This window comes from Pteropus vampyrus, unplaced genomic scaffold (assembly GCF_000151845.1).
Source record: "Pteropus vampyrus isolate Shadow unplaced genomic scaffold, Pvam_2.0 Scaffold125, whole genome shotgun sequence".
Lineage (NCBI taxonomy): Eukaryota > Metazoa > Chordata > Mammalia > Chiroptera > Pteropodidae > Pteropus > Pteropus vampyrus.
This window is the reverse complement of record NW_011888906.1, coordinates 797,342-809,947: the sequence shown is the minus strand read 5'-3', so window position 1 is coordinate 809,947 and position 12,606 is coordinate 797,342. Positions and strand designations below refer to the sequence as shown.

Below are 12,606 nucleotides of genomic sequence, written 5' to 3'. Positions count from 1 at the left end.
TATCCAGTGGGTAGAAGCCAGGGATAGTGCTAAATATTCTACAATGCACAGGACAGCCAGGCCCCCATGACAAAGAATTATCCAGCCCTAAGTGTCAGTACTGCCAGTCCTTGAATTAAGTAAACACCTAGGCAAGAAGCACTATACACTTTAAGATACTGGTAGTGGGGCCAGAAGAAGAAGTACAGAGGATCATCTAACTCGGGCCGTATGGGTTCCCAGACAGGGTTGGCTTCTTAAGGAAGATGACTTTCCAGGAAAGATTAATGGTAATAGATTCCAGGCCAGGTGACTAATACACAAGTAAGATTATTTGGCATCAGTGACAGACTCAATATATTAAGAGAAGAAAATAACTTCTGAGGTTTTAGATCCTATATCTAGGCAGTGGTTTCATCAAATTTCCCAATGGTAAGAGTCACCTTTGAGGACTTATTAACCGATGAGATTCAACAGCGTGGTGCACAAACAGTTTTGTTAAGTATCCCAGGCTGTTCTGATCAGGGAAGTTCAGAAAGTACTAGCCTAGAGTCCAGCAGAGGAGTATAATGGCCAAGAGTGTGAATGGCCAGGTTCAAATATCCTCCCTGACTCTGTACCACCAAACCAAGGAAGACTTCACTATTTACTTACCTCAGTTAAGTCATCAACACTTTGGGAAATAATTGATTTATTATAGAAAATAACATCATTGTAGAAAAAAATAGAATATATAGAATCAAAAACTAAAAACTATATTCCCACCACTCAGGTCACCTTTAAATTTTTTTAAAATTCTTTAGTACAATTATTTTTCACATGAAGGAAATTGTGCACCTCTTAAATTGCATACTATGATGACTTTTTCCAGCTTTACTGAGGTATGATCTACATAAAATAAAGTGCACCTTAATGTAAAGTTTGATGAATTTTAGTAATTGTATAGAGTTATATAACTACCACCACAATCAATGTAGAGAACATTTCCATCACTTTAAAAAGTTTACTTGTGCCTTTGGATCTTCTTCTCTTCCTCCCCCACATCCTCCCCACCACACCCCCAGGCGACTATTGGTCTGCTTTTTGTCAGTTTAGTTTTGCCTTTTCTAGAATTTTATATACAAGTGTATGTACGCACAGTATGTAGTCTTTTGTATTTGAGTTCTGCCACTTAGTATAATGTTTCTGAGATTCGTGTTGTATGTGTAAATATTTCTTTTTATTGATGAGTAATTTTCCATACAATGAGTATACCACAATTTTCATTCACCAGTCGATGGGCATTTGGGTTTTTTCAAATTTCGGTCTATTAATAACCATGAACATTTGCATGCAAGTCTTTGAACATGTATTTTTATTTCTCTTTTATTCCCTCTTTAGCTGGATTGCTGGACCAAATGGTAAGCATATGTTGAATTTCATAAGATAATTGCCATGTCCTTTTTCAAAGTGAACCGTTTTCTGTTCCCATCAGTAGTGTGTAAGAGTTCCATTTGCTCCACATCACAGCCACCTCTTGATGTGAATCTTCCTAGACTTTTTTCAATGCATATGTTATAAATTTTTTAGGTAAAAATGAATCATATATATCACTTAATACATCAGAGTCATCTTTGCAATATCTAAATTATACTTCTCTGGACAATTCTAATGCTTGTGTTCCAGTGTCTGAATGTACCATTATTTATGTTATTTTATCATCAAAGAAAGAAAGATTTAAAGGGTTTGGGGTGGGTTTGTTTTTTTTGTTGTTTTTTTGTTTTTGGTTTTTTTTTTTTTTTTTGGAGGAAGGTTGAATTTGTTTCAGATATTGGCATTTGAAATAAATGTTGTTTAGTGAATCTAATGTTTGCGAAGTTAAGAATCAGACATCACTTATAACATTATGATGCAGAGTTGTTCAAATACTAAGGATATTCATCACATAATGGAGTACCACACAGGCTCCCTTCATTCATTTGGGTCTCTGCTCGAGTTTCACATCATGGCACGTCTTAGACCAGCCCAGTCTTTCCTATTCTCTTAGCTAGTTTTATTTTTCTCCCCAGCACTTAAAATCTACTCAAGTATTATCTGCATTCATCACTAATAACTTAGTAATTGCATATATATATAAGCTCCATATAGGTGGTACTTTTTTCTCTGTGATTTTCTCAGAGTGTAGAATGATGCACTGAAGGAATTATAAGCTTGACATTTGTTGAATTAATGAGTCGAATGAGGCTTAGAGATGCTTTTTATAATAATTATATCTCACTTATGTTGAGCATTTTCTTTTTTGTTTTTTAAATAATTTTTTATTTTTCAATTACAGTTGACAGACAATATTCTATTAGTTTCAGGTGTATAACATAGTGATTAGACATCTATAAAACTTATGAAGTAATCACCCCGATAAATCTAGTCCCCATCTTACCCCATACATAGTTATTACAATATTATTGACTATATTCCCTATGCTATACTTTACATCCCCATGACTATTTTGTAACTACTATTTGTACCTCTTAATTCCTTCCCCCACCTTCACCCATCTCGTGTTGAGCATTTTCTATGTGTCAGACTCAATTCTCATAAAACCCTACAATAAAACTGTTTTATAGAAGAGGAAATTAAAGCTTAGAGATTTTAAGTAACTTGTCCAAGGTCACACAGTTTAAATCCAAACATTCTAGTTCCATAGCCCAATTTTTTTAAGTCGGTGAAGTTGAGGGTTTTGTGTGATAAAATATATGTAACATAAAATTCACCATTTAACCATTTTTTCTTGTTCACCAAATTTATTGTTGAACATTTATAACACCAGATTATGACAGATTAAAAGGAAAGCAGCAAAAAAATGCTACACATCAATATCTGAGCAGAGACTGAAGACAAATATTCATCTATTAAGTCCTACACTATACTGTTAAAACACAGGTAAAAACTGACCATTTTTAAGTATACAGTTCAGTGATTAACTATATTCACATTGTTGTGCAACCAATCTCCAGAACATTTTCTTCTTGCAGAACTGAAACTCTATACCTGTCAAACCACTTCTTTTTTCCTCTTTCCCCAGCCCCTGGCAACCAACCAGTCTATTGTCTATGAAACTGACTACTCTAGATACCTCAGGTAAGTGAAAACATATGGTATTTGTCCTTCTACGACTGGCCTATGTCACTTAGCATAATGGCCTTAGGGTTCATTCATGTTGTAGCAAGTCAGGATTTCCTTTTAAGTCTGAATAATATTCCATTGTGTGTATGTGTGTGTGTATCACATTTCGTTTATTCACCGTCAGTGGATACCAGCCCAATTTTTAGTCTGTAAACTCTGATGCATTTTTAGATAATAATCTCAGGGTTACTCGGATTTACAAAACTTTCCCAGGCTTATTTCGTGAAATCCAGGCTGTCTTATTCCTCAAGCTTCTCTCTTCCTTTGCCTTGAAAAGCATTCACATTTGTTGTTTTTGGAGATCTTCCCAATCCTGTCATACACAGAAGGAACTCAGCTTGTTGAAAGATTTCCATGTTCCAATGACAATCTTCTCCCTTTACTCGATCCTTCTCTTCCAAACCCTCTGTGAAATGTGAAATAAAATGGAGTAATTTAAAAGGCTTAAAATGGGGCTAGGAGACCTTTAAGGAAGCGGGTCTTATGTAGATCTTCACCAGATGGAACATCAAATTTTGACCTAGGCACAACCATAAAATTCCAGAACAAGAACATCTGCAACTTGTCACAGGGATGGACTTTTACTTAGTGATAGCCCCTATTAATCATTTGTATTTAGCCACGCTTAATTTTCCATTGCCAGCACCAATTAAAATTCTTTGTGAATAACTTATGCAAACCTCCCCTTTTTGCCTTTAAAAACATCTGGCTATTGTTTCCCAGCAGGACATTGTTTGGGTTTGCTCTGATTGCAGTTTCTTTTAATACCAAATAAACACTTTTCCTTTTCTTTGCATGAGTTTTGCATCCTGACAATTTAGGTTAACATCTCCCAGATGCTTCCTGGGAACCCTAAGTTCCTTGCCTTTACTGTGCCTTCCATAAACTTCCTACCTTAGAAGGCTTAGCATCACTTTCCATCAATGCCCTGAGGATTCACCCGTCCCCAAGGAACACAGTTCTCCTCCTCCTCAGAATCTAGTGCCGATTTTCCCCCTGATACTCAGAACGTATTAGATCAGGGAAGTTCACTTCCCTGCAGCCACCTCAAGTGTAAATGACACAGCTCTTCCATAGGGATAAATTGAGGTTTTCAGTCTTGCAAAAAAGGCGAATAAGAGAATCTTAAACACTACTCTACTTATTGGTCGGCTTTAACTCACAAAATAGGTAAATATAATATGCTTGTTCTGCAAATGCAACTCCAAAGACAAATTCTCGAGACCCATCCAGGTTACTGGCTCTAAGCTCCACCTTTTTAGAAATTCTGAAAATATTTTTCTTGTTAATCACAGTGATTAACAAGTCCGGAGCACAAGAGCACCTTCAGACCTTCTCCTTGAGATGAAGGTCAAATTTTTAAATGAGAAGGATCACTATGTAAATAAGATATTTAACTCTGAGGAAGGAACATAGAAAAATAATAGAAGGCTTCTGTAACACTTGAATGATACGTACGTTGTCAATAACGATGGCACACTCGGAGTATGTGTGAGACTTTATAATACGTGATATCCAATAGCACAGGGGTTCTTGGTAATAACCAACTCTGTGGCCATCAGAAGCCTGGGGCATGAAGATTAGGAACGACTAAATCTAAATGTCCAACTTTAGGCAATCAGCGCGGGAATACAAACATGTTGGCTGTGAGTCTTAATCTGCTAGGGCTGCCTTAACAAAATACTACAGACTGAGTGGCTTAAACAACGGAAATTTATTTTCTCACAGTCAGCACTGGTAGTTAAAGATCAAGGTGCCAGCACAGTTGGTTTATGGTAAGACCTCCCTTCTCGACTTCCAGATGGTCACCTTCTTGCTGTGTCCTCACATGGCCTTTCCTCTGTGTACAGACAGGGAAAAGGAGAGAGCTCTGTTGTCTCTTATAAGGATTACAGTCCTGTTTGTTGGATTAGGGCCCCGCCCACATGACCTCATTTAACCTTAATCGTCTCTTTAAAGTCCCTGTCTCCAAATACAGTCACTTTGGAGGGTAGGGCTTTGGCACATAACTCAGTGGGAAGGGGAACACAATGACACAATTCAGTCCATAACACTGTGGGGTCCACTCAATGAATGGCAAGGAATTTCTCAGAGAAAAGAATCTTTGTGAACTTGGCTGACAGTTGTATTCACCAGGGACAGTGGTGATGCAGGACAGGGCAAAAACCCCCGAGTTGGGGGAGACCAAGCCTTGCACCGAGAGAAGAAGAGAGGTTTTTGGCAGAGGATGTAGAAAGAATTCAAACACACGCCAAAATCAGAGTCGAAAAGAAAGTTTACTGGAGAAGGGGTAACTAATACTCCATAGACAGAGCGTGGTCTCCTCTCAGAGGCAGAGAATGAGAGAGCCCAAGAGAGGCTCAGAGGGACAGAGACAATAGAGATGAAGACAGTGAAAGAGACAGAGTAAAGGCACTGAGAGGGACAGAGTAAAGACAGTGAGAGAGATGGAGAGAAAGGCATTGAGAAGGACCCCCAGTGTTCAGGGAATTCGGTTCATGTATTATTCTTTAGTTCCTGTGCCTTACAGTTTAAAGACTTAGTTTACCCATTTCCTTTGATACGGGCATACAGTAAGAAAGGATAAGAGTATGTAGAGCAAGAAAGTAAGAATATGTAGCTCGAAAGTCCTGCTGGCAGTTCCCAGTCTTTAATCTACAGGTTCCCCCTTGTTTTAGCTATAGAGAATGAATTCTTTTATTTTGTATAGGGCAGCCACTTGATGGCTCTGTTTTTCCTGTTTCCCCTTCACAGGTGAGGGAAATGGGTTGTTAGCAATCCCAGCAGAAATCTTCCTTTGTTCAGTAGGTGTCCTACTGGCCTGGCTACAGGGCTGATCAGCATATTGCAGTCTTTGAATGTAGCTTGATTTAACACTAGGTCCCTTGCCTCCTCCCTACATGAGTAATGATGGATCAGACTAGATTGGACTGGACACAAATATCACTACAAGGAAAAAAATCAGCCAGGTAACACTGGATATCTGAGAGAGCCATGGCAGATACTGAAGTTGTGAAGTGTATCAGGGATGTTTATCAGCTAGAAATGAGAGAAAATCTAAAAATTCAAAACACCCACACAAAAGAAAATTCGGCTCACGCTGGCTTAAAAACTAGGGAAGTTTATTGGCTCATGTAGCTAGAAGTACAAAGACAAGGTGAGTTTTTGGGTTAGTTAATCAAATGGCTGAGTATTTTCATCAAAGACCCAAGGTCTGTCCATGGTACTGGCTTCGAACTAAAGCTTATCCCCTAATGACTTTAAGATAGCTAACCATAGTAATGGCAAATCCCCACCCACTCTGCTTTTTTTAAAATTGTAGCTAAGGGGCTCTCAAGCAAATCTATGTTGGAATAAGACTGACCGATGTAACTACCATTTGAATTTAGGTGACAATGCTATGTTTGAAATATGAGTTGAGATTGGCTCTTAGCAATGAATTCTAAAAAGATCTATAAGCTATTTTTTTTACCCAGGATACCCCAGTCCATAAAGTCTAGCCACTGTCTTATGTGTTAGAGCATCCCTACCCCCAAATACATGGTCACCCCACCACAAACACAGAGCCACTTATAGAGAGTCACGATAAGCTAAACTCTAGGATGGGATGGCCTGTGACTGCCTAAGAGCGTTAGTGTAATAGAATGAAATGTTTGGTCTGGTCTCTCTGATTCCATCTTGTTCAAGCCTGTTTTATCCTCATTGCCTTTAGAATAACAGCTTCTGCCTAGTCTTACATGTTGACATGTTAATCAGAGGAATTCTGCTTGAGGTTTGAGGAACTGAGGGAAGTTTGTATTATTTCTCAAAGATTTGCAGAACCCCACAGCAATTAGCATAATCTTCCTTAGACCTTTATGGAAGCGCAGATATCTGTGGTGGTCAATCACCTTTTTCTTTCTTTCTTTTTTTTTTTTTAGATTCAACTGCAAGTATTTATTGGTTTCATAGAAATATTTTAAATAAACTTTACTTTTTAGAACAGTTTCAGATTTACAGAAAAATAAGGATCGTACAGAGTTCTCATTAATTTAACACCCAGTTCCCCTGTTATTAACAGCCTACATTAGTAAGGTATATTTGTTACAACTTATGAACCAATATCGATACATTATTATTAAAGTCCAAAAAGAATTAAAGTCCATACTTTACTCATATTTCCTCAGTCTTTACCTAATTTCTTTTTTCTGTTCTGTCCCATGTTATATTTAGTCATCATGTTTTCTTAGGCTCCTCTTGACTGTGATAGTTTCTCAGACTCTTGTTTTTGATGACATTGACAGTTCTGAAGAGTATTGGTCAGGGACATTGTAGGATGCCCTTTATTGGAATTTTTAAAAATAATTTAAAATTTTTTTCAATTATATCTGACATACAATATTGTATTAGTTTCAGGTGTACAACATAGTGATTAGACATTTATATAATTTATGAAGCAATCACCCTGATAAGTCTAGTACCCATCTAACACCATACATAGTTATTATATTGTTGACTATATTCCCCATGCTGTACTTTATATCCCATGACTGTTTTTATAACAGGCAATTTGCACATTTTTATCCCTTTTCTCTTTTCATCCATCTCTCCCATTCCACCTCCATCTGGCAACCATCGAAATGTTCTCTTTATCTATGAATTTGTTTCTGTTTTGTTTGTTTATTTTGTTTTTCAGATTCCATATATAACTGAAATTATATGGTCTTTGTCTTTGTCTGACTTATTTCACTTAGTATAATATCCTCTAAGTCTATCTATGTTGTTGCAAAAGGCAAGATTTCATTCTTTTTAATGGCTGAATAATGTTAATTTAATCTATTTACATTTAAAGTAACCATTGATAGGTAAGTAATTATTGCCATTTTATTATTCATAGTGTTGATCTTATTTGCTTCTTCTTCTTAAAGAAGTCCCTTTAACATTTCCTTTTATTTATTTTTTTTTAGACGAGGAAACCCTTAGTTGACCTCACAGATTGCAAGGAACTTGTCAGCTTACGATCCTTTTTTTTTGTTTTAGTTTTTATGCCTACAGCACCTTGTCTTCCTAGGTGGTCTCCCATCCAAGTACTAACCTGGCCTGCCCCTGTTTAGCTTCCGAGATCAGACGAGATCTGGCATGTTCAAGGTGGCATGGCCGTAGACCCTTTAACATTTCTTATAATACTAGTTTGGTAATGATGAACTCCTTTAGCTTTTTCTTGCCTGGGAAACTCTTTATCTGTTCTTCAATTCTAAATGATAGCCTTGCTGCACAGAGTAATCTTGGTTGTAGGTCCTTACGTTTATCACTTTGAATATTTTGTGCCAATCCCTTCTGGCCTGCAAAGTTTCTGTTGAGAAATCAGCTGACGGTTTTATGAGAGCTCCCTATAACTGCTTTTTCTCTTGCTGCTTTTAAGATTCTCTCTTTGTCTTTAACCTTTGGGATTTTAATTATGATGTGTCTTGCTGTAGGCCTCTTTGGGTTCATCTTGTTTGGGAATCTCTGCACTTCCCGGACTTATATGTCTATTTCTTTTGCCAGGTTAGGGAAGTTTTCTATCATTGTTACTTCAAAGCAGTTTTCAATTCTTTATTCTCTCTTTTCTCCTCTTGGTACCCCAATGACACGAATGTTGGTACACTTGATGTTGTCCCAGAGGCCCCTAAAACTATCCTCATGTTTTTTACTTTTTTCTTTTTGCTGTTCTGATGAGTGTTTTCCACTACCTTGTCTTCCAAATTGCTGGGTCAATAACTTCTTGCCCCTCCCATATTCCCTTTCCTTGACATAAAAGAAGCCTTAACTCTGTACTTTCTTAAGATGGGTTGAAGTACCACTAGGGCTTCCATATTTTCAATTGGTAACTTCTTGATCAACACATCTTTCCCTACTCCAAATTCTGACGTTTCAAATTTTGGCCTTTTGAAGCATCAGGGACACAGACTTTGGACCGGTAACAACTGAACTTGTACACAGCTCAAATTGCAGGAAAAAAAAAACCACAATAGTGTTCAAGGCGAATCTAGTTTCAAATCCCAAATCCCTATTACATGTGTATGACCCTGGACAAGTCATTTCACCTCTCTGAGCTTCATTTCCGTATCTGCTAAATGGGTTTAATAACATGAGAGGTCTTTGTCCAGAATTAATTTTCTTCTTCCTGATACAAGACCTTGCCCTCTCACCCAGGGAGTAACATATGACCTGATTGGGTCAATCATTTTATAACAGAGCAATTGGCCCAAGAATGAATGCAATTGAAACTTGTTGAAGTCATTCCCTTATAATTTCCTTTCGGAACTGGAGGAGCAGAGGTTTTCTTTCAGCTCTAGATGTGGAGCCATAAAGATGAGACCTCAGAGCTGCTTGCTGCTCATAGCCCTGGTGTTCCTACATGGTTTGCACTCTCCTTTTTTGGTCATATTGAGAGAAATGAATCCTTAAGCTGTTTGCACTTCCCCATTTAATCATTTTGCCTATGCACATTGGCCTCCTTGCTGTTTCTCAACTCCAGACATGCTCTTGCTTCAAAGCCTTTGCACTTTGCACTTTTAAAGCCTTTTCTGTTCTCTTTGTCTGGAATGGTTTTCCTTCAGATGCCTGAATGGCTGACTCCTTCATCTCCTCCAAGTATCTGCTTAAATATTATTTTCTCAAAAGGCCTATTATGACCACCCTATCCAAAATTGTAAGCCTAGGCCCCTCCGCTACTCTTTAAAATTTTTTTTCCATAGCACCAATTTCTAACATGCTTATTATTGTTAATTATATTATTATTCACTGCTAGTCTCCCCTCACTAGGATATAAGTTTCTCTAGGGCAGGGATTTCTGTTTCTTTTGCTCATTGATGTGTCTTAGATGCCAGGCAAATTAGTAAGTACCCAGTAAATATTAAAATTTATTGAATGAATGAACAAATGTATTAATAACCAAATAAATGCAACTAGTATGATACCTATCTAATGAGGTTAAGAGGATTAAAAATTATAAAGTTAAGCACAAGTAAAATGTCTGACCCCATAGTAAGTACTCAAATATGGTAGCTATTGTAATTTTGCAAGGTCTCCTTTTTTCAAAGGATTGCCAATCCTGCAGATAAATTTCTATATCTATGAACAGAAAAAGACTTATGAGGCACATGCCAGGAGGTGATCTTTAGATCTGCATGTATGTATATATACATTGTGTTTTCCAAGTTTTCTTTCTTGAGCGCTATTTTTATCAGACAAGAAAATCAATACTTTTTTTTAAAAAGAGTTTTGGCTTGGCTTTGGAATATGGGCAGATGGAAAAAAAGAATGGACTAGGGAGTGGTAGCTGTAGCTGGCATTGAGATATAGTCTTTTCTAGTCTAACATAATGAGATCAGAGGAGAGCTTAAGGACTCATTTCTCTCAATATAACCAGAGCAGTAGGTATTTGTTCCCAGGAGTGACTGGATGGAGATAACCAGGACTGTAAGTAGAATCCCAAACTGGGGATTGGAAAGCACTGAAGTTTTATTTTAATTTATTTTTTTATTTTGGGGAGTGAGGCAACCCTTGGTTGACCTCACGGATTGCAAGGACCTCGTCAGCTTACAATCCCTTATTTTTTATTGCTTACTCCTAAAGCAACTGGTCTTCCTAGGTGGTCTCCCTTCCAAGTAATTACCAGGCCCAACCCTGCTTAGCCTCTGAGATCAGAAGCAAGCAAGTTTGTTCAGGGCAGCATGGCCATAGACTAGCACTGAAGTTTTTGAGTCAACTTTGAATCTTGATCCTCTTACTTACCAGCCATTTGACCTTGAATAAGTAACCAACTACCTTGCATAAGATCTAGGGCCCCTAGAAAGTAGGGGATTAGAGAAAAATAATAAATGTGGCATTTTGTTTAAAAACAGAAACAAAGAGAAAAGTAAGTTTCTCAAAAGCAATTGAAAAAAAATTAAAAAATTTTTAAGAAAACAATTGCTTTTGAGAAAACCCATCTAATTAAATGTAAAACCCTACTTATATCACCTTCCACTGCTCAGGAAACTTTGCTGACAGGGCAGATTTCCCCACAAGCCTTATAAACACAAGTTTTCAAACCAGCTGTTTCCAAGGTAAAATATGTTTTGCACACATATGCTATTTGATATCTCTTTTACCACTTTGTTTTGGTTTCACGAGTCTTGACAACTGTTTGTTTTCCCTCAAATTATTCTGAGGCTCGCCCTTCTGTGTAGATGGAGGGCAAGTATACCTCTCTGTACTTTCTCCCACGGGAGTATAGGACAAGGAAGAAATTTTAAAATTTGGGTTAATTAATATAAAATAATTTTATATCGAAACTCCGATTAACAAGCAATTGTTGGCAAGTAATTAAGAACATGGACTTTGGAACCGGGCTAGAGTGCCTGGGTTTGAATCCAGGTTTCATGACTTCCTAGCTGTGTGACCTTAGGCTAATTACTTGTTTCTTTGTACCTCGGTTCTTTACATCTTAAGGTTATTGTGATACTTAAATGAATAAATATTTGTAAAGCCCTTAGAACAGTGTCTGGCACACAGTAAAGATCGAAGCGTTTGCTAAGAATATTTTGCTCACTACTAACCTGCTAGTTCATATGGCTTGATGATTACCTGCCTCATTCATCCTTTAACCCCTATGTGGTTCTATGGCTGGGTTAATAGGAAGGTATATTGGCTTTAGAAGTGATAGTAGTAGTCCTTTTACCAGTTACCCACATGGACCAGGAGTTATAGGGAAGTTTGGATGCTGCTCCAGAGTGGCTGAAATGAGAGGGAGATGCCTGCCACTTTCAGACTGTTACCACCAGGTAGTAAAAGTCTTTGAAGATAAATTCTAAATAATCAGATCGGTCACTTGTTTTCCTCTGGGTAGGGGGTTGCGATGGAGAGAGGGGTTGAGGATTCTTTTGGAGAGAAGTCTGAAGTCAGTTCCTATATGGAAACCTGAAGATAGGCTAAGAGTTCATGGACAGGCATCCCCAGGACCCTCTCACTGTCCACCAATACTGGAGAACTTCTGAAATGCAAAAAGACACCTTCTCAATCAGATGTGGAGTCATTCCAGGGTCTTCTAGTTCAGCTTCTTGCCCATTTCTCTCTTCATTGGGAAGATGCTGGCAGCCTGATAACCTTTTAGGTTTCTTTTAAGTTTGGGGCACCTGAAACATAAGTAAGCCAGGGGTACTCATTCGGAGAAAGATACCCTCAATTCACTATACGAGCCTGTGCTCCGATGGTGGCCAGACTTCCACGCCCCTGCCTTTATTAGCACCACCCTTAGTTCTGTTTCTCTCAGTTCAGTTTCTCATAAACGCCAGAAGGGGAGTGGGGGTAGGAGGGTGGGGGAACCATTGGACTATCATTGCGCCTGCGCAGAGTACCAGCTGGCTGAAGTGGCTGGGCTGTCTGGCCCTGAGGTCTGAGCTGTCAGTGCGCCTGCGCCGGAGGCCAGTAGGCTGGCAACGCTGAGCCAGCTAACTCGCC

The 12,606-nt window shown here is 38.2% G+C and overlaps 1 pseudogene; it reads right to left on the bottom strand.

Moving 5' to 3' along the window:
* Positions 1–8,166: 8,166 nt before the first annotated feature.
* LOC111743973 lies at positions 8,167–8,285 on the bottom strand (annotated as a pseudogene).
* Positions 8,286–12,606: the final 4,321 nt, after the last annotated feature.